Consider the following 17,006-nt stretch of genomic DNA (forward strand, 5'->3'; position numbering starts at 1 on the left):
GTCTCTCTCTCTCTCTCTCTCTCTCTCTCTTTCATGATCTCTCTCTCTCTTTCCTCTCTCTCTCACTCTATCTCTCAGTTTCAGACCATATAGAATCCACCTTCTTCACAGCACGACACTATCTGACTGTTATAATTCATCTTAATTGTAAAGTATTCCGTGGTGAGTAATTAACCGCTAGATTTGTTTATCTGGCTCTGCTCTGATTTGAAAGCCAAAAGCAATTTGAAGATTGACTATCTGAAGCTATAAACAACAAGGGTGGCCGATGGTGGAAATGAAAATAGATTAGCTTTAACTATGAGTCTCATAGCACTTGGAACACAATTAAACACAATTAAATGACGTTGAACCAACGTGGAATAGACGTCTGTGCCCAGTGGGAAGCTGTTTTCTGCCTGTTGTAACCCTCCAAGGTATCACTGAAATGAGATGCTGCATAATATAAGCTTTCCTCACAGGTCTGTCTAAACCCTTTGTCTGGGAGGCATGCAAAGCTGGGCTGAATCCTTTTTCCTTGTAAACAGATTAAAAGATGACATTTTACATTTACATTTAAGTCATTTAGCAGACGCTCTTATCCAGAGCGACTTACATCTTCGCTGTTGTCATAACAAGAGTTGTATAGAGTACATTCATGTGCAGAGTGTAGGAACAACTCAACACAACACAATGACAGATTGTAACTTGTACAGCCGTTATTGTTGTGATGTACAGTATAGGATTTAGGGCAGTGTCCAAAAGCCTACAGTATTTACTGAGAACACTGCATTGTATGTGAACGTGTGCTTATGTTACGGACGTCACACTGCTTGCTTAACATGTTATCTTCCTCACTCACCAGCTGGGATTGATCTCATGTTCTCATCTCGGAAACACACATATTGCCCTCTTGACAACACCTCAGCCAGCTGTGCCACTGAAAAGCTAGAAATTCAATGGGGCGAGCGGAGGCATTTCAAGCTGAGGAGAGAAATTACCAATCCATATGTGTTATTTATCTGTTATACTTAAGCAATAAGGCCCGGGGGGGGTGTGGTATATGGCCAAAATACCAAGGCTAAGGGCTGTTCATATGCACGGCGAAACCGGAGTGCCTGGACACAGCCCTTAGCCGTGGTATATTGGCCATATACCACAAACCCCCGAGGAGCCTTATTGCTGCTATTATAAACTGGTTACCAACCTAATTAGAAGAGTAAAACGAAACGTTTTGTCATACCTGTGGTATACGTTCTGATATACCACGGCTTTCAGCCAATCAGCATTCAGCGCTCGAACCACCCAGTTTATAATTAAATATAAGTCATGTCGTGTACTTCAATAAGCATCTGGAGTTGATCATTCTGGCCCCTCTCTATAGAGGCCTGGTGCACCTTTCATCCACTGCTCCTCCCCTATATGAACATGCTAAGTATCAATCACAAAAGGAAAGCATCCTGTTTGGCACAGGCCTACTACTACTGTACAGACACTGACCATGGTTTATGTTTGATGATCACTGGGATCTATAGCTCACCGTGTGTCTGGAATAGTCTCCACTGAACTAAATGTACCAGAACTGTGGTTTTGGATGAAACACAATAAGGAAGGTGGACGGTCTGAGAATCTGGCAGCGTGTTTCTCTAGATGTTCTGTCTGACAGCGTTTCCATCTGGGTCTACGATCATCATTAAGTATCATTTCACCTGTCATTAACTGTGATGATTGAAAAAACACTTCCCTAGAGTCATTTGCAGTGTCATCATCTGTCTGTCTCTGGTAGTTAGAGCTAATGGAAGTTTACAATAATTGATATGCATCCCAAATGGCACCCTATTCCCTATATAGTGCACTAGGCCCTATGGGCCCTGGTAAAAGTAGTGCACTAAATAGGGAATAGTGTACCATTTGGGTTCCATTCATTGTTTTTCAGTCACACCGGAGGGACAATGCATTCTACTGAACATTTCATGGTGATCAGACTTTTATGTTAAAAATACCTAAAGCAGTGTCATAGTAAAACATCTGAACTTCATTCCTACTAACGTAAGTGTTTCTTTCACTTAAAGTTTATTTCACTTGTGTTTCTTATTTTTATTTGTTTGTTTGTTTTCATCCTATAAAGTATTAGAGTGAACTGGAAAGATCAAACACTTCCTGTCTCCTTCAAGCTGGATAATGATCCTTGTACTCTAATCTATAATCTCCTTTGGCCAGTCTTCTAACATAACCAGGAACTGATTATGATTCATCAGAATGTCATCCATTGTTGTGTTGCCAGGAAGAAGAGTATGTGGGTAGGATTACAAAATCATGGCAAAATCCAAGTCACAAAATCCAGATTACTGGATGGAAAAACATTCCAAACACGTGAATGAACAACATTCTGATTGGCTAGTAGTGTGAAATAGTTACATACTTGAATGTGCTTCTCAGGCATTCATTAGTCAACTCGATTTCTAGGCGCACACACATACACTCACACACTCACACACACACACACACACAAACACTCACACACTCATGCACCCGCAAACACAAACACACATAAAAGTCTGACACACACAGACACACACACACACACACACACACACACACACACACACACACACACACACACACACACACACACACACACACACACACACACACACACACACACACACACACACACACACACACACACACACACACACACACACACACACACACACACACCGCGTACATTAAGTGCCAGTCAGACATCCTGAGGGAGCATCAATCTATTTGACCTCTCTGAACATTTTAGGACAAGACAGGACATGGCAGAACAAGACAGGACAAGACATGGCAGAACAAGACAGGACAAGACATGGCAGGACAAGGCAGAACAAGGCAGGACAAGACAGGACAGGAAAGGACAGGACAAGGGAGGACAAGACAGGACAAGACAGGGAGATATTTAAACATTCTCTGTCATCCTGTAATTTCACCAGGAATTTGAGATATGATTTAGATATAAAGTTATGTATTTCTCTCTGTAAATCTTGGCCTTGAATCCGTTTGTACTTCTACTTCTTGGATGGTATTTCATTTTTTTTTTAGAAAGTACAGTAGAATTACAGTACAGTACAACAAATTGGTATTATTTCTACTGGTCCCAACAAGCTCTTTGCCCCGGATTAACAGAGGTTAAAATAACACTTTGACACTGTCCGTCCGTCCGTCCGTCCGTCCGTCCGTCTGTCTGTCTGTCTGTCTGTGTGCATGCACAAGTATAAACATCTGTGTCTGTGTCATAGTTCATGGATTACATCATTTCTACATTAGATATTGATAACGTGTCCCCAGCTGGTCATTTAAAACATTTCCAAAAGTATAACTTAACTTTAACCATTCATAATAAACAGGCTCTAGTCTGTGTGTGACAGGGCATAATTAGAGGCATGGTTACTACGTGCTGTTTATTTGTTTGGGTTTGTTTGGGATATTTGTTTTACTGTGCTTCTCTTCTCATAAAGACTGTTTACGACACCTGGCTGGGTAGTCACTGGCGGAGGGAAAGAGATCAACAGAGGAAGTTTTGTGGGCTATGAATCTCCAGGACGTTAGACTGCTTCTGTCATCCCTTTATAATGGGCTAAGTAGGAAGAACAGAAGCCCGTGGGAACAACACCCACCCTGTGGTGCTTAAAGGCCCACTCCTTGCTTAGAAAAATAACAAAATAGCAGCCCTACCACTTAGTTTGCTATAAATTTGAAGCATGGGACTGGAGAACAGTAATCCATGGGAACAACACCCACCGTGTAGCTATTATGTAGTGGTGTAAAATATGACAAAAAGCAGCCAGGGACACATTTTCTCTACCAAACCAAACCTCACCCCAAACTCAAATCATTACACTGAACCAGGAATGGGAATTATGACTCTGCATTCACTGATGAAGACAAACTGTATTAGCTACAGTTGAAGTCGGAAGTTTACATACACTTATGTTGGAGACATTAAAACTCATTTTTCAACCACTCCACAAATTTCTTGTTAACTAACTATAGTTTTGGCAAGTCGGTTAGGACATCTACTTTGTGCATGACACAAGTAATTTTTCCAACAATTGTTTACAGAAAGATTATTTCACTTATCTGTATCACAATTCCAGTGGGTCAGAAGCTTACATACACTAAGTTGACTGTGCCTTTAAACAGCTTGGAAAATTCCATAAAATTATGTCATGGCTTTAGATGCTTCTGATAGGCTAATTGACATAATTTGAGCCAATTGTAGGTGTACCTGTGGATGTATTTCAAGGCCTACCTTCAAACTCAGTGCCTCTTTGCTTGACATCATTGGAAAATCAAAAGAAATCAGCCAAGAACTCAGAAGAAATTGTAGACCTCCACAAGTCTGGTTCATCCTTGGGAGTAATGTCCAAACTCCTGAAGGTACCACGTTCATCTGTACAAACAATAGTATGCCAGTATAAACACCATGGGACCAGGCAGCCGTCATACCGCTCAGGAACGAGACACGTTCTGTCTCCTAGAGATGAACGTACTTTGGTGCAAAAAGTGTAAATCAATCCCAGAACAACAGTAAAGGACCTTGTGAAGATGCTGGAGGAAACAAGTACAAAATTATCTATATCCACAGTAAAACGAGTCCTATATCGACATTACCTGAAAGGCAGCTCAGCAAGGAAGAAGCCACAGCTCCAAAACTGCCATAAAAAAGCCAGACTACGGTTTGCAAGTGTACATGAGGACAAAGATTGTACTTTTTGGAGAAATGTCCTCTGGTTTGATGAAACAACTATAAAACTGTTTGGCCATAATGACCATAAGTTATGTTTGGAGGAAAAAGGGGGAGGCTTGCAAGCCGAAGAACACCATCCCAAACGTGAAGCACGGGGGTGGCAGCATCATTTTGTGGGGGTGCTTTGCTGCAGGAGGGACTGGTGCACTTCACAAAATGGACGGCATCATGAGGCAGGAAAATTATGTGGCTATATTGAAGCAACATCTCAAGACATCAGTCAGGATGTTAAAGCTTGGTCACAAATGGGTCTTCCAAATGGACAATGACCCCAAGCATACTTCCAAAGTTGTGGCAAAATGGCTTAAGGACGACAAAGTCAAGGTTTTGGAGTGGCCATCACAAAGCCCTGACCTCAATCCTTCAGAAAATTGTGGGCAGAACTGAAAAAGAGTGTGCGAGCAAGGAAGCCTACAAACCTGACTTAGTTACACCAGCTCTGTCAGGAGGAATAGGCCAAAATTCACCCAACTTATTGTGGGAAGCTTGTGGAAGGCTACCCGAAACGTTTGACCCAAGTTAACCAATTTAAAAGCAATGCTACCAAACACTAATTGAGTGTATGTAAACTTCTGACCCACTGGGAATATGATGAAAGAAATAAAAGCTGAAACAAATCATTCTCTCTACTATTATTCTGAAATTTCACATTCTTAAAGTAAAGTGGTGGTCCTAACTAATAGCCTATATTTGGCTAAGGTGTATGTAAACTTCCGACTGCAATGTAGTACCACAAAATGTTTGTTTGGGGATGATGACACATCATTTGAGTTGTTGTTTCGGCACCAGCTTTTTTGGAGGGGAAACGTCAAACGGAACCAAAGACCTGTTGTAGTTTCTCCTGTTGAAGAACTTTGGGGGATGATTCACCAGAGGCCTATAACTGACTCCTCTCTGTGAACCACTAAATATTCAGTTCTGACTTGTATGGTCTCCCACTGTGCTGCTCTGCTCAGACCCCAGTCAGCCCACAGTCAGCCCCATCCAGCTCCAGCCATACCAAATCATAAAGTCTGCTTTAAAGAAACTGTACACAACAACCATCCCTCCACAGTCCTCACCTGGCTGCTCTCTCTTTCTGTCTGAACACTTGATTTGTGTGGCTGCCATATTTTTCCCAGCATCCTTTGATGTTGAAGGAAGCACACCATGGTGTAAAGGTCTACCAGCTCTCACAGTCTCACGTCCAAATTAGACGTGAGATGTGTCCCATTTCTAAGTTGTCACCGTTTGGTATGGCAAATGCTTGGCATCTGACCGCAAGGTGCTACAGAGGGTAGTGCGTACGACCCAGTATATCACTGGGGCTGAGTTCCCTGCCATCCAAGACCTCTATACAAGGGGGTGTCAGAGGAAGGCCAAAGAAAATCAGTCAACCATAGACTGTTCTCTCTGCTACCGCAGGGCAAGTGGTACTGATGCAACAAGTCTGGATCGAACAAGGTCCACAGTTGACAGTACATGTCAGAGCAAAAACCAAGCCATGACGTCAAAGGATTTGCCGTAGAGCTCCGAGATTGTGTCGAGGCACGGATCTGGGAAAGGGTTCCAAAACATTTCTGCAGCATTGAAGGTCCACAAGAACACAGTGGCCTCCATCATTCTTAAATGGAAGAACTTTGGAACCACCAAGACTCTTCCTAGAGCTGAGCAATAGGGAGATGGGCCTTGGTCAAGGAGGTGATCAAGAACCTGATGGTCACTGACAGAGCTCTAGAATTCCTCTGTGGAGATGGGAGAACCTTTCAGAAGGACAACCATCTCTGCAGCACTCCACCAAATCAGGCCCTTATGTTAGAGTGGCCCCATCAGGCCCTTATGTTAAACTAAAGCAAACATTAACTATCAAGCTAGCTAGTACCTATTCCATTCATGTGGCGTCGTCAAAAATGAAATATTTGCTATCGTCAGTTTATTCCAAGATTAGCATGCAGCTGTAGTGCTTCAAAGTCCCTGTGATAAGGTTAGCGATAAACTGAAGTCCAAACTGAACAGAACTACACTCTCTTATACCATTGTCTTAAATATATTTAATGGTCTCGTTGCAAAAGCTAAATTGTCGCTAGTGAAAATTTTTTTTTTCACCTTTATTTAACCAGGTAGCAAAGATTATAGCAAACACCACAGAAACGGAATTGGTGCTCGCTAGCTTTGCAAATTCAGCTTTTGTTGGAAACCTGCCAATATGAAACAAACTATGTTAAAATTTCAAAACATTGCAGCATGTATTGTGTAAATGTGTGTGTGTGCAGCTAGACCGGCCAGCCAGGTAGAAACATGTCAGAAAAAAGTTAAAAGACGGACATCAGAGTATTTTTCAGTACACCAAAACGCAAAGTAAGAACTCTAGTAGCCTAATATCTCAAAGACGAGTTGATAAAATTTTCATAAGAAAGAAGTGAAATGCTAATGGAAATGTTTCACAATGATGTCATTAGGCAGAGCAGGCAACAGATGGCACACAGACAGCAGAGCTGGGGACAGATATGCAGGGACAGATTGGCAGAGACAGAGTCTCAGGTAAGTTTGTTGAGTCTTTGTTTGGCAACATTATGAAAGGTTCTCAATTTTTTTGATTTGTAAAATAGGGACATAATTGGAAAATGCCATGGATACCCCCACTCAACTTAAACTGGTGACTAAACTAAGATTTGTTTAAGGCAATGGTATTGCTGTTGTGATTAATTGTGTAGTTTTGGGTACTGGTAGTTAGGAGTACAGCAAACACCTTATTTCTTTTCTAGGAGACAGACTGTGAGGGTGGTGAAAGGGAAAGAGCCAAGGAAAGAGACTTCAGAGGACAGTGTCACAGCCACGGCAGGACCAGGTGTCACCCTTGTTGCCAGCAGCACCAGTATAGGGGACAGTGGCACAGCATCGTCCAGTTACCTCAGTGATGGCACAAAACCATATCAGCCACACCCACAATTTATAGAACCGCAAACTCTTGCAAACAGAGTGTTGACGTTTCAAGAGATGGTTTCGCGATTTCCCCTGGCTACATTATAATCCATCAATAAAAGGAGTGTTGTGTTTTCACTGTAGCCAAGGGTTTTCAAGCCAGCCATCTTTTGGCCAAAGAGCAGATGCTGCCTTCATTAGTGCAGGATTTAGGAACTGGAGAAAAGCCATTGAAAAATTCACAGCACATCAAAACTGCCAAACCCACCGCCACTTTGTAACTGTAACAGCACACCAGCTAAATCCAATCAGTGTCCAGTTATCCAGCGCGTGGGGTAAACAGCAGGAGGACGCAAGGCATTGCTTGATGAAAATTGTTAGTTCGGTGTGGCATGTAGTAAGACAGGGACAAGCCTTTAGAGGCCACACGGATGACAGTGGGAATTTATACCAGCTTTTGAAACTCAGGGCAGAAGAGGATGATCCCATTTTACTGAAGTGGTTAACAGAGCGTACCACAATGTACACAGGCCCCAAAGCACAGAATGAAATTCTGAACATCATGGCCAATACAGTCATTCGAGGCATTGCAGCTGAGATTACGTCTCTTCCGATTGTACAATTTTCATTAATTGTTGATGGTACTCAAGATGTCTCTGGTGCTGAACAGGAGAGTGTCTGTCTGCGTTATGTTGACCATGACCTTGTCCCTCACAAGGAGTTTATTGGGCTATACAGGGTGTCGGAGACAACAGGCGAGGGCATTGCGAAAGTGGCAACTGATGTGTTGTTGAGGCTCAATTTGCCCATGTCTGGCTTACGTGGGCAGAGTTACAATGGTGCCTCAAACATGGCAGGAAAATACACAGATGCACAGGCAATTGTGAGGAGGCAGCAGCCATTAGCCCTCTATGTCCATTGTGGAGCACACTGTGTAAATCCAATTACACAGGCTGGCTGCTCAGCCTCCCCACTGGTCCGGGATTCCCTTTCTTGGGTCCATCAGTTAGGTGTCCTCTATGGCCAGTCAGGAAAGTTTAAGAGCATGTTTGAATCAATTGCCACGTCCAAAGATACAAATCTGACCACCCTGAAACCCTATGTCCAACAAGGTGGACTGTGCGGAATACTGCTATTAGACCTGTGCTAGGGCAGTATGAGCGGGTACTCAGCAGCCTAGAGGAGATGGAAAAAACTGCATCCAAGACAGCTTCAACTGCCAGTGGCTTATTCGAGCACTTCAGCAAAGACTGTGTTGGGCCTCACACTTGCCTCTGCTGTTCTTGGAGAGCTTGAATGTCTAAACATTTCACTGCAGAAGAAAACTCAGACTGTCTCTGGTATGCAGGCTGCAGTCGAGTGTGTGTGGTCATCTCTTAGGGGCAAGAGAAATGACGAAAGCTACCTTGCATTGTATGAGAAAGCAACAACTTTGATTGACTATTGAATCCATTGAGACGCACTCAAGACGATTTGCTGGCAAAGCAGTGGATCACTATAGGGCAGAATTCTTTTAAGTGTTGGATGGTGTGGAGGTTCAGTTTGGCGACCGTTTTGACCAGGACAGTCTAAACGTCCTGCAAAAGTTGGAACAAAGCGCTTCTCATGGGTGAGTCTCTAGATCAGTACCCTGAGCTGAACATAGATTCTCTTTCAGTGCAGATCCCTCTCTTTCACAACAAATACCCCTGTAGCAGCAGTGGAGAGGCAGCAGAGGTCCTTAGGAGGCTTCCAGTGGAGGTACGGGGGTTGTTTGACCAAGTTGAGGTGCTGATCAGAATTTTGTTTGTGGTGCCAGTGTCTTCATGTGAGGCTGAGAGGAGTTTCAGTGCACTCCGCAGGTTAAAGACTTGGCTACGGGCTAGCATGGGCCAAGAGAGACTGAACGGTGTAGTTGCCTGTAATGTACATAGAGACAGGCTGGACAGTCTCAAGAGGGAAAATATCTGCCAGCAATTTGTTGGATCCATTGAAACCCGCAAACATATGTTCGGTTCTTTTGTTCAGTAGTGTGTATAGCAGTGGTTCTCAACCTTTTTTGGATGCTGGAACCCCTGCATATTTTGAGGTAAGGCAGGCAAGGTTTTCAGCGGTCCTCAGGGACCTCCACCCCCTCTATATTATATGTAAACTTACTGGAAACCTTGTACTGACTACATTCATTACACTTTTTTATTTCACGGACACCTTGCAATTAGTCCATGGACCCCTGTTTGAGAACCCCTGGTGTAATTGATATTTGTTCTTTTGTTTAGTAGTTTTCAGTTTTTAGTACATGACAGTACACTTACAAATTATTTATTTCATGTTATTTTATTTAAAATGGCATACTTTGTGTGACATACTTGTCCATAGCTGCTGTTTGAAGAGTTGAGACACTGACTGAAGGATATTTTGTTTGATTTATTTGGGTTTTTCATTGAAGTAGTTATTTTGCTTTTAGAACTGTACTTATTTTAAGCTGTCACGATCGTGTGGCGGATTAACGGACCAAAACGCAGCAGTTGGAAAATAAGCCATCTTCCTTTTATTATGAAGAAGGCAAGAAACGAAACAAAACACTGACACACTATACAAAACAAGAAAACGACCGTGAAGCTACTAACGTCGTGCACACACAGGCTACAAACGTTTAACATAGACAATTACCCACAACCAATGAGAGCCTATGGCTACCCTAAATAAGGCTCCCAATCAGAGACAACCGAAATCAGCTGTCTCTAATTGGGAACTCATTCAGGTAACCATAGACTCTCCTAGATAACTAACCAACATAGACAACGCTAGACATCTACACTCAACACAAAACCATATACTACACCCCATAACCCCTTTACCATATAAACACCCAACACCAACAAAACATAAACATTCCCCATGTCACACCCTGACCTAACTAAAATAATAAAGAAAACAAAGAATACTAAGGCCAGGGCGTGACATAACCCCCCCCTTGAGGCGCGAACTCCGGGCGCACCATACACAGTCTAGGGGAGGGTCTGGGTGGGCTTCCCTCCACGGTGGCGGCTCCGGCTCTGGTCGCGGTCCCCACGTCACCACAGTACCTAACCACCTCCTAGGCTTCCTCCAAACGACCCCCCTCCACATTAACCCCATTGTATTAAGGGGCAGTTCCGGACTAAGTGACAGCTCCGGACTAAGGTCCAGTACCAGGGTAAGGGGCAGTACCAGGATCAGGGGCAGTACCAGGATCAGGGGCAGTACCAGGGTAAGGGGCAGCACCAGGGTAAGGGGCAGCACCAGGGTAAGGGGCAGCACCAGGGTAAGGGGCAGCACCAGGGTAAGGGGCAGCTCCGGACTGATGAATGGCAGCTCCGGACTGATGAATGGCAGCTCCGGACTGAGGAACTGCAGCTCCGGACTGAGGGACTGCAGCTCCGGACTGAGGGACGGCCCATGGCTGGCTGACAGATCTGGCTGCTCATGGCTGGCTAACGGATCTGGCTGCTCATGGCTGGCTAACTGATCTGGCTGCTCATGGCTGGCTGACGGATCTGGCTGCTCATGGCTGGCTGACGGATCTGGCTGCTCATGGCTGGCTGACGGATCTGGCTGCTCATGGCTGGCTGACGGATCTGGCTGCTCATGGCTAGCTGACGGATCTGGCTGCTCATGGCTAGCTGACGGATCTGGCTGCTCATGGCTAGCTGACGGATCTGGCTGCTCATGGCTAGCTGACGGATCTGGCTGCTCATGGCTAGCTGACGGATCTGGCTGCTCATGGCTAGCTGACGGATCTGGCTGCTCATGGCTAGCTGACGGATCTGGCTGCTCATGGCTAGCTGACGGATCTGGCTGCTCATGGCTAGCTGACGGATCTGGCTGCTCATGGCTAGCTGACGGATCTGGCTGCTCATGGCTAGCTGACGGATCTGGCTGCTCATAGCTAGCTGACGGATCTGGCTGCTCATGGCTGGCTGACGGATCTGGCTGCTTATGGCTGGCTGACTGATCTGGCTGCTCCTGTCTGGTTGGCGGCTCTGGCAGATCCTGTCTGACGGGCGGCTCCGGCAGATCCTGTCTGGCGGACGGCTCTAGCGGCTCCTGTCTGGCGGACGGCTCTAGCGGCTCCTGTCTGGCGGACGGCTCTAGCGGCTCCTGTCTGGCGGACGGCTCAGTGGGCTCATGGCAGACGGGCGGCTTTGCAGGCTCATGGCAGACGGGCGGCTTTGCAGGCTCATTGCAGACGGATGACTCAGATGGCGCTGGGGAGACGGATGGCTCAGATGGCGCTGGGGAGACGGATGGCTCAGATGGCGCTTGGCAGACGGGCAGTTCAGTCATTGCTGTGCAGACGGCAGACTCCTGCCGGCTGAGGCGCACTGTAGGCCTGGTGCGTGGTGCCGGGACTGGTGGCACCGGGCTGGGGACACGCATCTCAGGGCTAGTGCGGGGAGCAGCAACAGGACGCACAGGACTCTGGGGACACACAGGAGGCTTGGTGCGTGGTTTAGACACTGGTGGTAAAGGGCTGGAGACACGCACCATATAGCTAGTGCGTGGAGGAGGCACTGGTGGTACTGGGTTGGGGCGGGGAGGTGGCGCCGGAAATACCGGACCGTGCAGGCGTACTGGCTCCCTTGAACGCCGAGCCTGCCCAACCTTACCTGGTTCTATGCTCCCCGTCGCCTGACCAGTGCGGGGAGGTGGAATAACCCGCACCGGCCTATGTAGGCGAACCGGGGACACCATGCGTAAGGCTGGTGCCATGTACGCCGGCCCGAGGAGACGCACTGGTGACCAGATGCGTTGGGCCGGCTTCATGACATACGGCTCAATGCTCAGTCTAGCCCGGCCGATACGTGGAGCTGAAATGTACCAAACCGGGCTATGCACGCGTACAGGAGACACCGTGCGCTCTACTGCGTAACACGGTGTCTGCCCGTACTCTCGCTCTCCACGGTAAGTACAGGGAGTAGGCGCAGGTTTCCTACCTGACTTCGCCACACTCCCTTTAAGGCCCCCCCCAAGAAATTTTTGGGTTGTACTCACGGGTTTCCAGCCTTGTCTCCGTGCTGCCTCCTCATATCGCCTCCTCTCGGCTTTAGCTGCCTCCAGCTCTTCACGAGGAAGGCGATATTCTCCCGGTTGAACCCACGGCCCCTTACCATCCAGTATCTCCTCCCATGTCCATGAATCCTGTGTAGGTAGGTCCTGTTGCCGCTTTCCATGCCGCTTGGTCCTATGGTGGGTAATTCTGTCACGATCGTGTGGCGGATTAACGGACCAAAACGCAGCAGTTGGAAAATAAGCCATCTTCCTTTTATTATGAAGAAGGCAAGAAACGAAACAAAACACTGACACACTATACAAAACAAGAAAACGACCGTGAAGCTACTAACGTCGTGCACACACAGGCTACAAACGTTTAACATAGACAATTACCCACAACCAATGAGAGCCTATGGCTACCCTAAATAAGGCTCCCAATCAGAGACAACCGAAATCAGCTGTCTCTAATTGGGAACTCATTCAGGTAACCATAGACTCTCCTAGATAACTAACCAACATAGACAACGCTAGACATCTACACTCAACACAAAACCATATACTACACCCCATAACCCCTTTACCATATAAACACCCAACACCAACAAAACATAAACATTCCCCATGTCACACCCTGACCTAACTAAAATAATAAAGAAAACAAAGAATACTAAGGCCAGGGCGTGACATAAGCGTTTTGTTCTTGTAAAGATATTGTAGTAGACTCAGGCCAGGTGCACATATTTAATGACTATATAAATGTATCACAAAGTCAAATTAAAAGGTCAATTCAATACGGAGACCAACTTTGTGATGGTTCTCAATGGAGATTCCTTACGATGAGATCACACCATGTTCATTGTATTTATGAAAACTGCTCCCATACAGTGTACAGTACCATTGCCGCCTACTGGCCTTTCTTGATATTGCTGGTTGTAAGTACGAATACCTGCATACATACTGGACTGATAAGGAACACTGCTATAACTATTATTAGTAGTAGTATTATAATGATTTAAACAAGTTGGGACAACCCTTCAGTTAACTACTGTACCTAACAATTGTCCAGTAGTAGGGATTATGGTCCCTCAATATACATTTAACATATTACAACGTAGGCTATGTGTTACAGCACTACTTTTGGTGTCCCCCTCGGGAATTGCTCCTGAGAAAATTTCATGTAATTGTCCCCTCCAAGGTTGATATCAGATTTTCGCCCCTGCCCCTTTCAAACAGCCCCTTACTTACCACCTTCCTGCAGGTAAACCCCTTTTATACGAATCAGTGGGTAACTGGCAAATTGTGAGGGGTGTTTTTTTTTTTTTGACCATGGGGCAGTTTGCATTTCAAATTAGGTAAGTGTTAAACAATGGAAGTCTTAATGAAGATTGGGGTTGGGGTTGGGGTTGGGGTTGAGGCTGGGGCTGGGGCTGGGGCTGGGGCTGGGGTTGGGGTTGAGGCTGGGGCTGGGGTTGGGGTTGGGGTTGAGGCTGGGGGCTGGAGTTGGGGGTGGGGGTTGAGGCTGGGGGCTGGGGCTGGAGTTGGGGTTGAGGCTGGGGCTGGATTTTGGGTTGGGGTTGAGGCTGGGTGCTGGGGCTGGAGTTGGGGTTGGGGTTGGGGTTGAGGCTGGGGCTGGGGCTGGGGTTGGGGCTGGAGTTGGGGCTGGGGCTGGGGTTGAGGCTGGGGCTGGGGTTGAGGCTGGGGATTGAGGCTGGGGTTGGGGCTGTGGTTGAGGCTGGGGGTTGAGGCTGGGGCTGGATTTGGGGCTGAGGTTGGGGCTGAGGTTGGGGCTGGGGTTGAGGCTGGGGCTGGGGGATGAGGCTGGGGTTGGGGCTGAGGCTGGGGTTGAGACTGGGGCTGGGGTTGAGGCTGGGGGTTGAGGCTGGGGTTGGGGTTGGGGCTGGGGTTGAGGCTGGGACTGGGGTTGAGGCTGGGGGTTGGGGTTGGGGCTGGGGTTGAGGCTGGGGTTGGGGCTGGGGTTGAGGCTGGGGGTTGAGGCTGGGGCTGGGGTTGGGGCTGGGGTTGAGGTTGGGGCTGGGGGTTGAGGCTGGGGTTGAGGCTGGGGCTGGGGTTGGGGCTGGGGGTTGAGGCTGGGGCTGGGGTTGGGGCTGGGGTTGAGGCTGGGGCTGGGGTTGGGGTTGGGGCTGGGGCTGGGGTTGGGGCTGGGGTTGAGGCTGGGGCTGGGGTTGGGGCTGGGGCTGGGGTTGGGGCTGGGGTTGGGGGTTGGGGTTGGGGGTTGGGGCTGGGGTTGGGGGTTGGGGCTGGGGTTGGGGTTGGGGGTTGGGGTTGGGGTTGGGGGTTGGGGTTGGGGGTTGGGGTTGGGGTTGAGGCTGGGGTTGGGGCTGGGGTTGAGGCTGGGGTTGAGGCTGGGGCTGGGGTTGGGGCTTCGGTTGAGACTGGATTTGGGTCTGGAGTTGGGGTTGGGGGTTGGGGGCTGGGGCTGGGGATGGGTCTGGAGTTGGGGTTGGGGCTGGGGCTGGGGCTGGGGTTGGGGCTGGGGTTGGGGCTGGGGTTGAGGCTGGATTTGGGGCTGGGGTTGGGGTTGGGGGTTGGGGTTGGGGCTGGGGCTGGGGCTGGGGATGGGTCTGGAGTTGGGGTTGGGGCTGGGGCTGGATCAGGCTGGGTCGGCACTCCTACTTTGTGAAGCTTTTTGAGTACAGCCCCCCCCCCGCCCTCTACAGAGGCAGGAAGAACCAACCGTATTACAGCCATTCCCTGGAACAGAGTGATGAATAAGCATACTGGGACTAACTACAACCAGATATTCCCCAGCTCTAGCCATGAACTGGGCTTCGGCCCAGATGGCACCATATTCCCTATATAGTGCACTACTTTAGACAAGGACACTGGTCGAGATAGTGCATTATATAGGGTGAGATTTGGGACGTAAACCTCTTAGGGATAGTCTGGCTGATCACCATGCACAGTATCCAAGGCCCAAAACAAACCCTGTTGTAAGGCCTTGGCTAAACAACGGTCTTCCTGACTGTATGTGGCTCCGTTGCTCTGTGGTGTTGTGTAACAACGCCTATTCGCCAGTCTCCAGACACTCTTTTAGTTCATTGTGTATTCATACAGCTACATTTCATTTAGGAAGAAACTTTAACCCGTAAAAATGATAAAAACAAAGGATTTAACACTCAATATACTGTTTTCTTTTATGTTGTTCTAGAGTAGCATAATGGAAAACGGAACAGTGGAGGCAGCAGTGTTTCCATCCCATTGTATTGGTGGGAAAGCCCCGCTCACCTACCTCTGTTGGCTTCAATTGAAGGTTGTGGTGCCAGAAAGCCTGGATGATGCTTTGGGCCTGGTGAATAATCTAGGGGAAACACTGGGAGACAGAATAGATACAATAAGGTTAGAAAAGGGATAGATTAGGGAGTTGTAAAATAATGTTATGACATATAACAGTAACAGAGAATTAAAATACAGGCCACATAAATAACAAGTATGGAGTAATGGGGCTACTGTTTATTATGGAAAAACAATGAGAGGTCTCCACCTGGCATTCATTGTTAAAAATCTTGCCTGAAGCTGACAAGGTATTTTTCACTGAGTGAGTAGTAAATAGATGATGTGAAATAATAACAGCTAGCTAGGTGTGAGGCAGCCATTAAGTGTGAGGCAGTCATTAACAGCTCTGGGCTAGCTAAGTGAGAGACAGCCATTAACAGCTCTGGGCTAGCTAAGTGAGAGACGGCCATTAAAACAGCTCTGGGCTAGCTAGGTGGGAGACAGCCATTAAAACAGCTCTGGGCTAGCTAGGTGTGAGACACCTATTAACAGCTCTGGGCTAGCTAGGTGTGAGACAGCCATTAACAGCTCTGGGCTAGCTAGGTGGGAGACAGCCATTAACAGCTCTGGGCTAGCTAGGTGGGAGACAGCCATTAAAACAGCTCTGGGCTAGCTAGGTGGGAGACAGTCATTAACAGCTCTGGGCTAGCTAGGTGGGAGACAGCCATTAACATCTCTGGGCTAGCTAAGTGGGAGACGGCCATTAAAACAGCTCTGGGCTAGCTAGGTGGGAGACAGCCATTAAAACAGCTCTGGGCTAGCTAGGTGGGAGACAGCCATTAAAACAGCTCTGGGCTAGCTAGGTGGGAGACAGCCATTAAAACAGCTCTGGGCTAGCTAGGTGGGAGACAGTCATTAACAGCTCTGGGCTAGCTAGGTGGGAGACAGCCATTAACATCTCTGGGCTAGCTAAGTGGGAGACGGCCATTAAAACAGCTCTGGGCTAGCTAGGTGGGAGACAGCCATTAAAACAGCTCTGGGCTAGCTAGGTGGGAGACAGCCATTAAAACAGCTCTGGGCTAGC

General features: G+C 47.4%; 1 pseudogene; it reads right to left on the bottom strand.

The window, feature by feature from the left end:
* Positions 1-14,031: 14,031 nt before the first annotated feature.
* Positions 14,032-15,194, bottom strand: LOC129813384 (uncharacterized; annotated as a pseudogene).
* Positions 15,195-17,006: the final 1,812 nt, after the last annotated feature.

Source organism: Salvelinus fontinalis, chromosome 16 (assembly GCF_029448725.1).
Source record: "Salvelinus fontinalis isolate EN_2023a chromosome 16, ASM2944872v1, whole genome shotgun sequence".
Classification (NCBI taxonomy): domain Eukaryota; kingdom Metazoa; phylum Chordata; class Actinopteri; order Salmoniformes; family Salmonidae; genus Salvelinus; species Salvelinus fontinalis.